The sequence below is a fragment of the Cibotium barometz genome, chromosome 47 (assembly GCF_041138505.1).
Source record: "Cibotium barometz isolate CiBa-2024 chromosome 47, ASM4113850v1, whole genome shotgun sequence".
NCBI classification, from domain to species: Eukaryota; Viridiplantae; Streptophyta; class Polypodiopsida; order Cyatheales; family Cibotiaceae; genus Cibotium; species Cibotium barometz.
The window spans coordinates 5,799,946-5,817,744 of NC_141092.1; the positions used below are offsets into that span (position 1 = coordinate 5,799,946).

General features: G+C 39.7%; 1 long non-coding RNA gene across 1 annotated transcript; it reads right to left on the reverse strand.

The window, feature by feature from the left end:
* Positions 1-809: 809 nt before the first annotated feature.
* Positions 810-6,487, reverse strand: LOC147611297 (uncharacterized). The gene is made up of 3 exons (XR_015263806.1): positions 6,399-6,487; positions 1,292-1,526; positions 810-1,119 (listed from the first exon to the last, which is right to left on the reverse strand). It is a non-coding gene; the product is annotated as an uncharacterized LOC147611297 (long non-coding RNA).
* Between the last annotated feature and the right edge of the window lie 11,312 nt (positions 6,488-17,799).

A 17,799-nucleotide genomic window follows, 5' to 3' on the forward strand; every position in this document is an offset into this window, starting at 1 on the left:
CGCTGCTGATTTACCAATGTATCTCAGACCATCTAAGTATCTGTTACATCCTAAGAATGGAGCTTATCAAGCATGTCTCGTGCCTTTGAAAGAGCACCACAACTGGCATACATGTCACCGAAGTTGGCTCGTCATCCCAAGTGTCTAGAACTAGCAAGACTTTGCTCCAATGTGCATGTCGTCTTTGCTGACATGTCACCGAAGATGGCTTGTCATTCCAATCTGCATGTCGTCTTTGCTGACATGTCACCAACGATGGGTATCATCCCAAGTGTCTAGAGCTTGCAAGATTTTGCTCCATTGCTGTTGACTTTCCTAAAACGGGAGTCGCTGCTGATTTACCGACGTATCTCAGACCATCTAAGTATCCAGATTTTATGGAAAAAACTGATACATCCTGAGAATGGAGCTTGTCAAGCATGTCTTGTGCCTTTGAAAGAGCACCACAGCTAGCATACTTGTGACCGAAGATGGCTAGTCATCCCAAGTGTCTAGAGCTAGCAAGACTCTGCTCCAATGTGCATGTCGTCTTTGCTGACATGTCACCGAAGATGGCTCGGCATAGGCAATCGACACCCAAGCCCCAACATAGAAAACACAACATTGTCCTCACACAAAGTTTTAGATAAAACTAGAAATTCATGCACATGCCAAAAAGCAATTAAGCAGCAAAGATTACGACAGAGGTGGTATGCATGCAAAAACTTGTAGGTTATCCATGACAAGAGACTGACAAAAGACGACATTTTTGAATCTTTGAAAATAGAGCTCATTACAATAATTATGTGCACATCTTGCATAATGTCTCTGATCAAGACCATTCTTTTGAGGAAAAGACAATGGCTGGAAATTACATGTTCTTCAGAAGATCTTGCTAGCGTTTGTCCTCCTGCATACTACACTTGCATATGGCGAGTTCGTACATAGTCTCCGTATACAGGCGGATGTAGCATTTGTCTTCCTGCATACTACACTTGCATATAGCGAGTTCATACGTAGTCTTTGCATAAGTTGTAGCCACCAAGTCTTGGAATCTCGACCAAAAAAACTTCAACCTTGCAAAAATTCAGCCCATGTCATTCAACTCCCAGCCTCTCTACAAGATCGAGGATGTGTTGCCTGCAAGTAGATCATAACCAAAAGACTTGTAGGTTATCCATGACAAGAGAGACAAAAGAAGACATTTTTGAATTTTTGAAAATTGAGTTGATTACAATAATTATGATTACATCTTGCATAATGTTTTTGATCAAAACCATTCTTCCAGGAAGAGACAATGGCTGGAAATTACTTGTCATCCGGATACTCTTGCTAGCATTTGTCTTCCTGCATACTACATTCGCATATAGCGAGTTCGTACATAGTCTTCGTATATAGGTGGATGTAGTATGGGTGCAAAAAGCATGAGCATGCATAAGTCGTAGCCACAAAGGCTTGGAATCTGGTCCAAAAAAACTGCAGCCTTGCAAAAATTCAGCCCATGTCACTCAACTCCCTGCCTCTCTCCAAGGTGGAGGATGTGTTGCCTGTAAGTAGATCACAACAAAACAAATGAGGCCACAAGTGTTATAACATGACAAATAAACAACCAAATAGTTCCCGAGATAGTTCCACACTTACATGAAGTATATGAACAACTAATCAGCAGACTTCACAAAATCGTTAAAAAGCCGGTAGTCATTTTGATCTAGTACATATCTATCACTAGCTTCATTGTATGTTAAATGTGCCAATGCGATAACCGACTCAATACCAATCATGTTTAAGTCTGTCACATCATAAGAGTATGTCTGGCGCCCTTTCACCTTTTGATACCAACCGAGTTGAACCTCCACCCCTTGTGGGCGATCTACCAAGTCAAAACCCCGCTTGTAATCTACATATTTGCCACCCACCTTCTTTCGCATCTTCTGGACTCTTCCAAGGTACCAAGTGCTATGAAGAGTTTGCATCTTCTTCAACGTTGTGTCTTTTCCAATTCTCTTTGAAATTGTGCCTCCTTCTTCATGTGTTTCATCATGGAAGTAAACCGCACAATCTGACCCTATTCCAAAGAAATTCCCATTACTTCTTAATGTTGACTTTGTTTCGTTGTTGAAATACACTCCTTGTCTTACCCTAGTCAACCTATCCTTTGACAGTGTTGAGTTTCCATTGAGTTGACTCACCAATGTAGACTTGAAGATGAATTTCTTATCAACCTCCACCACGGGTGAGATAGTCTTCTTCCCGGCCTCACTACTTGCCTCGTCTAGTATCCCATCCACCTCATGTCGAATCTCACTCAAAGCGATAATCTCGTCATCTCCATCGCTGCCCTCACCAATGGGCCCGTCTTCGCCGCAAGGCTCCACAAAGTCATCATGTTCATCTGCCGCACCCATCTCAGCATCTATCCTTGACCACGTTGATTTTGTATCTATCCAAGGCTCTGTCCACCATTTAAGGCCTTCAATTGTGCTAGGTTTGAGGCCCAATGACTCACAAAGATCTTGTGCCTGCTTTAATCCCTCTTTTAATGCATCTATTACCTTTTCATCAGAGGAGACACTCTCATAGTTCCCAAGATCTATTTCCAAAACGCCTTCACGCTTGTTCAACTCCTTCCATATGTGTTCCTGTTTCTTATGTGCCCTTGAAAAAGTCACCCCATTTGAGTTACATTCATGCACGGCAATCTTGTTTAGACTTCCAACACAATGCAAAATATCTCCAAAATCAAATGCTCTTTCTTGCCCAACCATACCTCCGATCTTGCTGAAATAGATCTCTGCTGCATCAGATCCTGTGAGATGTAAAGGGCACTTGAGACTTGGGTAAAATTCTCGAAACATCTTTATAAGTAGAACCACAAAATGACAAGAAAGCTGGATATCTGTGTACGCCTCTTTGCTGATGAAGTTTTTCTTGAGAGTGTATGTAGGATGGTGATGAATCCACAATCTCCACAACTTGAAGAAGAAGACCACTTTAGCAGCAAGCACCACACGCTCTCCCAAGTCTAAATGTGGAGATAAAAAAATGTCTATGTAATCAGCAACAACCTGCAAATATGCCCCAGTCCCGTGCATGCTCCTCTCTTTCTTTTGCATTTCCCTCATACATTTTTGTACTTGTCTAGAGACAATCATTTGGGCCGCTCTCCAGTTCTGACGATCATTTCGTTGTATATCCCCTTCTCGTAACTTGTGTTGATCAACAGAGAAGGTATTATACACCATAGCAACATGATTGAGCGTAATCCATACTTGCCCAATTGCTAGTTGCCGAGTAGGACTATCAAGAGGGCTCACAAGCTTCTTTCCACAATGCACAAAATCTTGATCATGCAACCCATACACCTCGCCTCCTACCATTCTCCCTTTGAGCTTCCATCCACCCCATTTGATGTCAAATTGTCTATCACTCTTTTTTAGGTAGTCTTCAAGCATAAGCTTGCGACGTCTACTATCACCATCTGAAGCATGTCCAATTATTGGCCCTAGGCTGTCCTTCCACTTTGCATTCCACATTTGCTCCACAAGAGTCCATTGAGTTCTGATGAAATCACTATCAAAGCAGTTACAAGTGCAATGCACAACTATAGCCAACCGCGGAAGACTCTCTTGAAGAGGGTTGACAATGAGGAGTCTTGCATAGTGCCCCACCACGTGGTTTTGGAAGGCATCCACTATGGTATCATATCCTTGAGCTCCATCGCCAACGATGATAGCATCATTTGAGGAGCATTCATGATCCTCTCCCTTTCTTCCACAAAACCCAATCAAAGTGTCATCCTTTGCGTTCCACCTACATAACCATGAAGCTCCATTTTAACATCTTTATTTCAACATAAATAAATTTCAGATTTGACACTAAAACAAAGAGAGAGAAAATCAACCCAGCTTTTACCTGATGCGGCGCTTGATGGTCGTTTCATCTTCAGCAATAATGAATGGCACCCGTGATGCTATTCCATGTTTGAACTTCGCATCTTTGTATATTTTACCGATCGCATCAACAATATACTCATGCTCCCCCGATTGAAATTGAGTTGCCTTTCTTCCGTGCCTCCTTGTGGTTGACATGGATGGCCCTCCTCCCAATGTTTACACTCAGGAAATCATGTAAGCGCGGCCCGCCCCATAGCTTTGCAACCTCAAAAATGGTCTTTGTGGATTCTGTAAATCTTTGCCCCTTTTTGGATCTTAATGCATTATTTGCAATGTCTTGAAGAAAATCCCATATAGCTGGCTTGCCTCCAAACTTTCCTTGCTTGTGAGCCTCAATAATGTTATTGCAAAAACGCCGCACATCCCTCCTATTAATAGCTTCATAGTTTGCTTCTTTTAAGGACCTGATTCTCACTGAAAGCACCACAATCTTTGCCTTCAACCACCATACCTTTCTCCCTACCTCTCGCATGTTTTTCTTTGTCTCAACTGCGACACTTTTTAGCTCCTCACCGGAAAGGAAATCCAATCGCCTTCCTTGACCTGTTTGTCTCTCTCCCCTCTTCTCAATTGCAATACTCTCTCGATACACCCTCATGCGAAAATCATTGCAAGTTGGAATTTTCTTGCAATACTCGCATGTGAAACTTTCAAAGGGCATTCCAATTCTCACGATACGAAGACAACACACATGCCTAAAGCACCCATCTATCGTGTATTCTTTTTTTCCATCATACAAAGTAGCTTTTGTATGCGGCTCACAAAACCACTCTTTTCCCATCTTTAGGTCTTGTAGAAGAGGTTTTATATAAACCGAACTACCATTAACATCAAGTGTACATTGCCATAAGCCCCAGCACAACAGATTTAGACTTGATGAAGGCAAGCTTGAATCACCTGTGGGGACGGAAGCCTCCGTACGCATGGTTGATGTGAGGAATGCACCCAAAGTTTGTTGACGTGGATCCTTTTCAAAATGCTTTTTAGGCCGCCCACTAGCTCCTGTCAAGAGGGGAGATGCTTGATTTGGTGTGGTCTTGCTCCATGCATTGATGTGAGATTTTGCGTTGATATGTTCTGTTAGGATGGTATGCAAATCTGAACCTCGAGGGCATAGGTGCAACCACTTTCCATCATACTTACACACCACTCTGACAACATTTTTATCTTTGTAATCATGCAAGGTTGCTTCAATCAGCTGAAAATCAGCCCCTACACGAGGACAAAAAGAGCGTAAAAAATTAGCTGAAATTAAATCTAATATGCATAGGCAAAAGCCCTTAAAATAAGAACCAAAACAAGGGGCTGAAAATTCTGTCTTGCATGAATCTGTCATAAAAGGAGAGAATGGTTTAATTGTAAAGCACGAAGCAAGAAGTTGATGCTTACGTTCATGAGTGCTATTGAACTTAGTCATCTCCTCGATAGCCGCCAAGATCGTCACTGCATGATCATAATCATCCTCGTTGCCTTTTGTACTACTTCCACGAGTACCATGAGTAGGAAATGCATCAAACTTCAACCCTCGGTTGGATAGGTATCGTTTTTGATGTGCTTGACCATCTAGAATGTGAAATCTCATGAAGTTTGACAAGCATGAGTATGCTGATTGCTTGCCACCAATCACTCCCGATCCATAAGCACTTCCACATTCGTTGCACCACACTCGAATCAAAGGATGGTCATTGACATCTTCCGTGATAAGTTGAAACTTATCATCTCTTGGTGGCTTTCTCTCACTCAACTTCTTGCGAGTCTTCTCACATTGGAGCTCCCAAAGGTCGAGAGCTACTTTTGATACGAAAACACTCTTGAGCATGTTGACTTTCCCACCTTCAAGATTATATATCCTTTTATCACCCTCTTCCCTCGTTTCATCACCCTCTCCCCTTGCATCCATATCACTAGCTTCTATTGCAACATTCGAGCTTCTACAAACACGCTTCGAGGGCCCACCACCATCGACCGCAGCTGATATCCTTTTTATGCCAACACTTTTATTGTTCTCAACTTGCCAACGCTCTTCTTGTAATGCATTCAATATGCAAACTTCATCATCTTCTTCATCTTCAAGAACAAACTCGAATGCTTCACTTATAATGCCATCTTGCATGATCTCTTTGCGTATAGCACTATAAAAGCAATCTCCCATCACTCTAACATAACCCAACAGCTTCTTCTCACTACTCCCATGATCGAGCACCTTGATACGAGCCTTAGATGCCATCAATGATCAACTCTCTATGAGCTCTCTATTCAAAATAAGCATACAAGAAAAAATATTACACGAATGTACATAACAAAACATGCATACAAATAGAAAAGTAAATGTGCAGAAGTAAATTATTCAGAGATTATTCAATCAAAGGCTCAATAATATGGATGCTTAAGCAATGTGAAAATTCTTTTCTCTTAATCATATCAAAGAAACCATAAACATCATAAAGAACTCCAAAGCACACTCACCTTCTTAGCGACTAGTCGTGAAACTTGAAATAAGAAAGTTATCTCAGCTTGTAGTTCCAAAGCTTGTAAATAAAAAGCATTAATCAGCCTGCACAATAAGAGAATCAAGCTACGAGAATAAATATCAATACATACATAAATTAATGAGCTTATGTACTTGGTAAATCAATGAGAAATGCAAAGTAAAAGAAAGGACAAAGAAGAGGCTGCATAGTCATTGATTTAGTGACTTGCCAACATAGATGGGATCCCGTTGGAAACTTTTTTTACCTGTAGAGAAATGAAAGTAATCACTAATTGATCAACAAACATGCACACTGTATCTCTCATCTTTCATACCACTCACACAGATGCCTCCCTATCTTTGCCCCTCTCTCTCTCACACATCAAAACACTAAAACTTGGTGTCTTCTTTTCGAATACGGCCTCTCTGTCACACACACCCTCTCTCTTATACACACACACAAACTCATGCATATGTACGTGGTGCACATGCACAATTTTGTCTCTTTCACATACACATACACACACGCACATACACACAAACATAAACACTTGTACATAGCTCGTATGCTCATATACACACACACACATATACACACAAACATAAACACTTGTACATAGCTTGTATGCTCACTGCACAACTCTCTCTCTCTCTCTCTCTCTCTCTCTCTCTCTCTCTCTCTCTCTCTCTCTTCAACCAATTTTAAGAGCAAAGCATGTCTAGCTCAATAGGACTCAGAGACAACCAATAAGGGATAGAGACAACATAAGTACTTCTTATATTCTACACAGATGAGGCTTGCGAACGTAGCAAGAAGGAAGCTTGAACACTCTATTTATGGATGGCACTCGTGTCAAGACTTGCCCAACTTCGTGGATGAATCTCATAGGAATGGAATGGAGATAGAGACAACATAAGTACTCTTACATTCTACACAGATGCTCCACAGATGAGACTCGCAAATGTAGCAAGAAGGAAGCATGAAGACTCTATCTACGCATGGGCTCGTATCAAGACTTGCACAGCTTCACGGATGAATCTTAGAGCAGTGGAAATTTGGAACATGGAGAAAGAAAAATCATGGCACATGGCCAGTAAGATCACTCATTTATGTACACATTAGTCAGTATGCGGTAACACAATCAAAATACTAATAAAAAAACTTGATTCATCTATAGGTTTGACAAAACACTTGATTAACAAAATCTTAGCAACAAATGCTATAAGTCTCTCCCACAATAACAAGGAGAAAACATATCAATTCGGGGGAAAACCTGAAGACCCAATACCAAAGGCATTGGTGGGCCAATACTATGCCACATTGGAAAAAAAATTCATAACGTTTATAAATATCGTAAAACTTTTGTTTTAAGCTAAGTGTAAATAACAGGGAAGAGGGATAATCAATAAAGTACATGTGGCTTCTCAGCTTAGCATACATGCTCTATCACAACAGAGACGATCATACATGCTACATAGATTAAGGTCGCTGTTTTCGAGGCTAGGTTTCCTAAGAGATTGAAAAATTAGGGTTTCTACAGACTGCGAGCAAGGCTCTCAGGCTAAAATTAGGGTTTCCACAGGCAGAAATCAGGGTTTTCACTGAAGGAAATTAGCGTTTGGGAACGCAAGTAACCTGCAAATTAGGGTTTCAGAAGATACTGCACAGGAGGACTCGGCATTGAAATTCCGCAGTTTTGAGAGGCCCCAGGGCAGGGCTGGGAGTCCGTAGAGGATGCTCTGATTTCGCAGGAAGACCCTGACTTATGTTTGGCTGTGTGTGTGTGTGTGTGTGAGAGAGAGAGAGAGAGAGAGAGAAATTAAAGCACTGTTGTGAGTGGGTATGAGGGGAGGAGAAAATAAAATAAAACAAAGGAGATGTATCTTACCCTGTATGAGAACTTGCATTTGACGAAGAAGGAACCTTTTCGTAGCTTGCTTGTGACGCTTATGCCCTCCTTTGGGAGCTCCAATCATCTACATAGGAAATAGAAAAGAGCTGCAATCGTCTGCACAAGAGCAAGAAAGAGAGAGAGAGAGAGAGAGAGAGAGAGAGATGCGCGGGCTTTTTCTCCTAGCTTTGAAACAAAAAATTAAGGAGCGTGCTCGGAGCGTGACGATCTAAGGAGTGCGAAAAGGGAGGATTTGAACGCTCCACCTATAGCTAAATAAAAAGAAACGTTACCACTACAACAATAGCTTTTTCTGAAATATTTTGAATAAAAACATCCCTTATTTTAGTTTCTCCCGGTGGAATAATAAGCCCCCTCCTTTCTTTTTAAAACTGTAGGTCAATTTGAAATTGGATCCCCTCCTGTTGAACGCACGTGCTACACCTACAGGTCTGTAAGGTGGACTCCCCGGGCTTATGGGCGGTACATGGTCCATGGATGATTCTGATGATACTAAATCTTTGCTTCAAGCTTTTCCATTCTTGTGTGATGATGAATCTTCTTCTATAGAGCAAATTCCCTCTTCACAACCATCTAAAGAGCAACTTTCCTCTTCACAACCATTGATTCTAAATGCTGTCATTGATGATGTTGACATTTTTATTGATCTGCCTATTGATTTTGAGCATGGTTCTTGTCATGTTTATGATGAAGATTTTGAGGCTAATGTTTTCTCTACTTCTGAAGATCCAGCCACGTACAGTGATGCTATATGTTCTCCACAAAAGGATCAATGGCAAGAGGCTATGGAAGCAGAGTATGATTCTCTTATCTCTAAAGGTACATGGATACTCACTGAGCTACCTCTCCTGGCCGTACTGCCATTAAGTGTAAGTGGGTATATAAGACAAAATTTAAAGCAGATGAATCCTTTGACAAATTCAAGGCACGTTTATTTGCCAAAGGTTATTCTCAAGTTGCTGGCGTTGATTATCACGAAACCTTTTCACCAGTTGTTCGCATTACTAGTATTCGGGTTTTATTGGCATTTGCTGTTCAATTTGACTTAGAAATTCATCAGATGGACGTGCGCACAGCTTTCTTGAATGGAGATTTGAATGAAGAAATTTACATGGAGCAGCCAGAAGGATTTGTTATTGCAGGGAAGGAAGATCTTGTTGCTCGTCTTCATAGGGCTTTATATGGTCTTAAACAAGCTTCACGGGCCTGGTACATCAAGTTTGATCTTTTTCTTACCTCCCATGGTTTTCTCTCTTGCTCTTCTGATCCCAACTTATTTACCAAACACCAAAATGGTAGTTTTGTAATCCTTGCCCTTTATGTGGATGATACAATCCTTGTTTCCAATGATTTGGGATTTCTACACCAAAGTAAGCAGTTGTTATCTTCGGCATTTGATATGGTGGATCTTGGAGAGCTTCACTCGTGTCTTGGCATTCAGATTCAAAGGGATCGCAGTAAAGGTATTTTATTACTTCGACAGTCAAAGTTTATTGAAGATACTATTAAGAAGTTTGGTTTGGAATCTGCACATTCAGCAACTACTCCTTGTCTTGCGAGTTCCATGAAAAACACTTCTGATGGTGGTGGCCAGCTTGTTACAAATCAACCATATGCTAATTTGGTTGGATGTCTTCAAGTTGTTGGTTTGAACACTCGTCCTGACATTTTGTTTATTGCTAACTATCTCGGGCAACACCTTGCATGTCCTTCTCTTAAGCATTGGTCTTCAGCAAAGCGCGTGTTGAAATACTTGAAAGGCACTATAGATTATGGTTTGGTTTCAACGACAATTCACATCCGACTCCATTCCATCTCTTTCTCTTTTGGGTTACACAGATGCAGATTGGGCCAGCTCACATTTATCTATGCGATCTACTAGTGGCAATTGTTTCTTCATTAATGGTTGTCTTATTTCTTGGACCAGCAAGAAACAACGTTGTGTTGCAGTTTCTACAACCGAATATGAATATGTTGCGGCATCACTTGCAGCTCGTGAACTCATTTGGCTTCGACAAGTGTTGACAGATATCGGCCATTCTCCTCTTTCTAGTACACCCTTGCGGTGTGATAATCAGAGTGCTATTAGTCTTGCAAAAGACTATGTCCAACATAACAAGTCAAAACATATTGCTGTGCATTACCATTATGTTCGATACGAAGTACGCAAAGGCACTATCATGATTGAACATTGTCCAAGTGACCAGATGATTGCAGATATTCTTACCAAAGGTCTCAATGAGTCACGCTTCATTCTCTTGCGCTCAGAGCTTGGAGTTGCCTCGGGCTCACTCTTTCTAGATTAGGCTCTTTACTCTTATGGTAGCTTTGTACATATATCGTTGTAATCTTCTAGACACCATGCACTTTGCACATTCCACAATTGCTCACTATGACCTCTTGGTCCTTTTGTATATTTGTACATATATGCACAATGCACTTTCACATCATTACTTCTGGTTCATATTTTCACATTTGTATAGGGGCTTGGGTTTTTCCCTTGTACTCCCCAAGGGTTTTTTTATCCATAGCTAGAGACCCTTGTTTGAGTGGGGGTGTTGGAGCTCTATATATGGCTCACTCTACCTAACTTGGTCTCACCTATATATATGTATCTTGTCCTCAATATGAATCAGTCTTTGGGAGCGTACATGATGTGTCTCTTGTCTCGTCTCTTTCTCTCTACATTTCAACAGATTGTCCCCCCACATGTCTACGTTTAAAAAAAAGGCTATCATGTTTATAGAATAAGGAGGACTTAAAAATCAAAATCAAATTATGTGTATACGTTATGCATACATAGATATTTAGACATAAGTAGATCTCTATGCCATAAGCTCTATGCATAAGGTTCTAGTCATAAGCCTTATGCATAGAGCTTATGGCTTATGGCTTATGCATAGATCTTATGGCATGCATAGAGCCTTATAAATAGAGCTTATGACATGCATAGAGCTTAAAGCTTGAATAACATTAGAGTGCTCTAAGATTAAATTACATAAGAACACATTAGAACTCTTATACTTCTCATGTGATATTATAGCTTTATTAAGTCCTTATAGAATACTTCTTAGATAAGCACGGTGGATAGTTCCCCTTTTAGATCATATCTTTTGAGGACTTTGCACATGCTCCCCACTATTAAAGCCAAAGGCAACTTCTCTTTTACAAGACAACGATATTGAAAAGATCGAGGGATCCCCCTTCACTATAGCCACCTACTTGCAAATTACCACTTCTAATTTGACTTAAATAAGTGGAGAGTATAATCACATTAGAGAGCTAAAGATACCTAAGTGGAAACTATAGTGCCCATCCTTTGTGTACTTGCTTAGTGATCAATATAATAAGTGTTCCTTTGTGGAAATAGTCTCTGTTTTCTCTCTTCATTTGTATTTGTCTATGTGATGCATTTGTGGTGACCTTGAGTATACTCCATTGCTCGTTGGTTACACTTGATTAACATCTAAGTGGTGGCATGTGTCGCTTTAATGGTGTGAGATTGTTTATGTGATGATCTTGTGCATTACTTGATTCATTCAATAGCTAAGCTCACACCATGTCTTTTAACATAGTATCAAAGCTCCTTTCCATGGGAGTGTAATTTCTCATGAGTTGATAGATACATATTTATGATTGTGGGTAGCATTCTCTAATAACATTGAGTAGTATTCTTTGTGAGTGAATCTTTGTTGCATTCGTTTTGCTGATTCATCACTTCATTGAGTGGAACATTGGAGTGAAGAACATGTATAAGGCACACTCAAAATGATTAAAGGTAGGAAATCAAGGTAACTTCAAAGGCCACATAGACTAAGTAATAAGTTAAATACCATAATATCTAGGCCTCAAGTAAGTGAGGGATTCCATACAATTACGGTACTTCATAAATATTTGACATTTCTTGCTTCTCGGTTGATCCACTTTAGCCAATTTGCTCTGATACCAGCTTAAAGATCCTTGCCCCCTCTGCGTAACGAATTCTGGGGGTGCTAGCAGCGGAAGTAGCACTTCTTATGCAGGGCAGAGCCTCTCACTCGAGGCCTCCATGGATATCCAGACAAGAGACTAATCCCTCGGTTCTTCAAAAACCGAATCCGAAAAATACTTTCCTCACCCAGCAGACATAGGCAATTCCTCCATGATATTTTTATTCTAATGTAGTCAAGAGCCTTAACTAACCAAACTCATCCGACCAAACCTGTAGTTCACATGGTCAGATCAAGGAAGAGACTTATACTACTTGGATCATAGAGACCAACGTTTTTTCCCTCATTGAGAGGCACAACCGTTGATTCTTTTCCATAGAACAAAGACTATCTGTGATTTACTTCATCTATCGTACCATACTAGACTTGAGTCTCATTTTAGGGATCCATCAGTCCAGCCTAACCCATCTAGTCCCATGGGTTAGCCAACCACCCAACCAGTGTAGTGATAGGATCCATTTAGGAATTTGGTTAGGTTCTGCCTCGGGTACGAGGGAAAAGAGTTCCCAAGCCCCCTAGCTGGCACTTCAAGCAAACTTTAAGATAGTCACACCACTTACACACCTAATATGAAATTACCTAATTCAGAGATTCAGCTCTGTTTCAAACAATCTTTTAATGAAACCATAGTGTTGCTGATCATAATCCTCCAAAATATCTGGTTGAATTCTAATTTCCAATCATTTCTTCATCGGTATACCTATGGCATCATTGGCAACCAGACGATCACCACTTGTTCACTCAGGGGTCTTTTCAATAGTTCCTAGCTCATAGTACCCGACAATATAATCACATAACAAAATCCAGATGGACTCTCCGTAAGATCAGCAAGATCAACCAACAGATCCATATAAAAGAGCCATGGACTCATCCGTTTGAGGACCAACAAGGACAATCAAACAGATCCATGCCCGAGTTCAGAAAACAACTCTAACACCTTGTTCCATTTTCTTCCTCGATGCACGCGTGGGTATCTTCGGCAACCCAGAGCTCGAGCACCGTATGGTCAGCACCCTCTTGGCTGCTTTGCAGGTCACCTAGCACTTCACTCATAGGCCCCTTCCTTGGTCCCTCATCCACCATATCGGAAGCTCAATTGAACCGAGGCTCGTCAAGACCTCGGTCGACCTTGCTATACGAGACGTCCTCCGTTGACTCTCTGTCAGTTGTTGCAACTTTATCAATTAGGTCTCCATGACCTCATTCACAAGATGGTAAAAATGCTTTCCCAACATTCTTGACATAAAACAGTCATTTAAAAATAGGTCATAAATATAGTTTCTAACAAACCCTCATCTTTCCACATTGTTCCACATCATTTCTCATTAGTCCACATTCTTCTACATCAAATCACATTGCTTATTCCACATCCAGTCATATGTATTCCCATTGTCTTCATCCATTCTCATCCAATCACATCATATTACATCTCATCACATATATCCACATCTATCCTCATCGCATCTCATTCATTCACATCTACCCATATCCACATCACATCCATTCACATCACATCTCATCCATTCACATCTACCTGGATCCACATCACATCACATTCATCCATCCATTCACAATCATTTATATTCATTGAGATCCACATCTCATCACATCGCATCCATCCACATCACATCTCATCCATTCACGTCAAATCACATCATACTCACATCCATTTACATCTCATCATATCATATTCACATTGCATCACATCCATTTAGATATCATCACATCACATTCACATCACATTTCATCCATTCACATCTCATCACATCCACTCACATCCATCACACCCATTCACATCCATCACGCATCACATCACATTCATTCCACCCATATTATATCACATCCACATCTCATCCTCATCCATGTACATTACATCACATCCTTTCACATATCATCCATCTCAATCTCATCTCATCACATTCACATCCACATCCATTTACATCACATCACATCCCATCCACATCCACATCCATTTACATCACATCACATCCTTTCACATATCATCACGTCTCAATCTCATCTCATCACTTTCATATCCACATCCATTTACATCAACATCACATCCCATCCACATCTCTTCACATCCACATCCACATCCATTTACATCACATCATGTTCCACCCACGTCTCATCACATCCTATCACATCGCATTTACATCCACTCACATCTTATCACATCGCATTCACATTGTATTCACATTATCTTATCACATCATATTCACATCTATTCATATTTAGTAACATTTTCTACTTTCGATACCGATGATGGGACTTTTCTAAATTTATGCCAATTGCTTTGGCCTAGTTAAAGGTACTTTTTCTCGATGGATATTTTCACATTCTTTCTCAAATTTCTCAAGTGAAATATATTCAATATTCTTCTGTTGAGTAAAAGATTCATGGGATTTATAAAAATCAATTCTTTCCATATTTCCCAATAAAATTAATAATGCTCAAAATTTCACTTTTGATAAATACTCATAATTTGAATTATGCTAAAAATTTCTCTTTTACCATTTAATTTCTTGGATTTCAATTATCATGTAATTCTTGTTTTTATATAAAAATAAATTTATCAAAAATTACTCTTTTCTCTTAATCAATTAATTAAGCATAATTATAAAAAAAATATTTCTCATGAATATGATGAAATCATTCTTTTTGCATAGGATGTCCAATCCTAGAATATGGTAGCAAGTCTTGTTTTAGCATTATGCATAGAAAAAAAGATATATGTTAATTTCAAAAAAAATTAGCATAGGGTCTCTGCTATTACAGATAATTTTTAATTTTTCTAGAAAAGAAGAAGACTTTGTAATACAATTATGATAGAAGAACTATCCTTAAACTTAAATCCAAATTATGGAATTAACTCATAAATTTACCATAATTTTATTAACATAAAAGCATACAAATACTATTTTCTTAACCTCTAGCTTAACAAGCTTAGAGTTTGGTTTTGAATTAAGAATTTATTAATGAGAAGCATTCTTTTTCTAAAGAATTAGCCATACGAATGACTATTCTTTTGGGAGAGAGAGATATACATAAAAAGCATTCAAAATAAGCATAAAGATTAACTTTTTTTTATTAATCATTAAAGTTCCTAGAGAAGGCTTGATTTGCATTAAAAATAACTAATTAGAAACTTCTCAAGCTTGAGAGGAGTTGAGAAGTGAAATCATTTGAGAATATTAATAAAAACCATGAAATTCCTTCTTACCTGTAAGTTTGGCTTGCTTCTTTTTCTAGAAGTGAGCCCCCAACCAATCAATTAGTTTAGTGAGTTGAGAAGAAATCTCCAAGAGTTGTTGAAGAGAGAGAGAAGCTCCAAGCTCTCCAAAAGTAGAGGATTTTAAAGAGATAATAGAAAATATCATTATTTTAATGTAATACTGGCATGGTATAGTTCACAGATTTTTTTACAAAAGACTAAGGATCTATTTATAGGTGAGGGAGGCCACTAACCAAGTCCAACTGGGTTCTAGAATTTTTCGCGTTCAGTTTGACTCAATTTGGATAAGATTTGGACCTGTTTGGCTCCCTTTTTTATTTGGTTTGATCCAGGAGAGAGAAGAGATAAAAATATCATAATTGTTTTTGAATTAAAAACCCTTCAACATGTATGAAATAGGTGCCTACGTCAAGATTCCCCCTCTTCTTATTACCAAGGTGTCAAAAATGCATCTCTTAATTTTTAGCTAATAAACCTTGTACTCAGTCAACTCTTCATCTTATGTGAGTGTTTACTCATTTTTGGGTATTTTCTTTTATTCTTTTGATTTATATCATCTCAACACTTGGATTATCCCTATTGGCCTATAGGAAGCTTAATTAAGCCATAATCCTAAAATTTTTTAAAATGTAGACCCGTAAGCTAAGGTTTCTTTTACCATTTTCAATTAATTTACAGCCACAGAGAGAGAGAGAGAGTGAGAGAGAGTGAATGAGATGTTTTTGCGGTTTGGCGGCGCGCGATATGGCGCTTGCAAGTCTAACGGAAGTTCCCTATCATGCCAAACCGCACTAACTATGATAGAGGCCTCGCTGGTGCGGTCTAACATGTACACACACACACACACACACAAGAAGAGATACAAAAACATACACACACAGAGAGAGAGAGAGAGAGAGAGAGAGAGAGAGAGATAGAGAGTATACACACACACACACACACACACACATACAAAGACATACAAAAACATACAGAGAGAGAGACAGAGACAGAGAGAGAGACAGAGAGAGAGAGAGTATGTGTGTTATGTCTCTTTCTTTCACGCTTATTCATAGCTCATGGCAAGGACAAAAGCTACTGCAAGGAGACAGGGTAAGGGGCCTAGATTGGCAGCAAAGGCTGCCTCTTAGAAGAAGCCAAGAAACGGAAAGCCTATCCATATTCTGAAGAAGGTGCCAGAACAAGAAGATTTTCGCATAACTTCTACATTCTAAGGGAAATCTGGAAAGCTCATAATTATGTAGAGTTATGTGTTCCAAAGCTCCCTTTCCAGAGGCTATGCAGGTCCATTTGTGAGAATTAGAGCCTAACTCTAAGGTGGAAGACGATAGCCTTGCTCTGTCTATAGGAGGCTACTGAAGTTTTTCTCCTAGAGTACTTCAATGACCTATGTTTTGTGTGTGCCCACACGCATAGGATGACGATAATGCCCAAGGACAGTGAGACACTGAAGAGGCTTAGATGCAGATATGAAAAGCTTCTACACCGTGCAGAGCTTATAGATCCAAAGATGAGAGATGTCCTGATGATTCCACCAGCAAGAGCTCCAAGGGATAAAATAAAAATTGTAGATATTACACATGATATTAACACAAGAGCAAGGGCAGAACAGGAGGCCAGACAGGAGGAAGAGAACAAAATCAAAAAAGAAAAGGATTAACAAGTAAAAAGGATCCCAGCGAATCTCCAAGAACAGTACATCAAAGAAAGAGAAGAGTTGGAATCAGCCAACCTACAGATGCTAAGGAGCTTGAAGAGGGGTATTTTTGTCTTTGGGACAATGGAAGATGGTGAGAGACAACTCTCCCTTGATCTAGTGGATGTCAAGACTCTGATGGATAGGACAACACAGATCTCAGACACTATCCTATATGTGTGCCTAAAGTAAGTATGTGAACTGCCTTTACTAATGATATGGTCCTTCCCTCTTTAGTTGTTTTCCTTTTTCCTCAATGAGTTATCCTTGTTTTTGCAGTTTAATAAAGTGCCAGCTTCCTCAAGAGACCTATTCTGAGGTGTTTATTTTGAACTCATAGCAGCAGCAACAGCTGGCACCATTGCTAAGAAAAAGGAGCACTTCCCAGCAGAGCAAGAGATAAATAAGTGGTTCACATATTTGAACATGCTGGAGGTTACAGTAGTAATTCTTCCATATGAATCAGGGTATGTTACTTCTCTATCTTGTTAGTCATATGCATCTAATAGATACGAGATGCCTTAGTTGTAGAGATTTATGCTTTTGCACAGGAACCATTGGAGC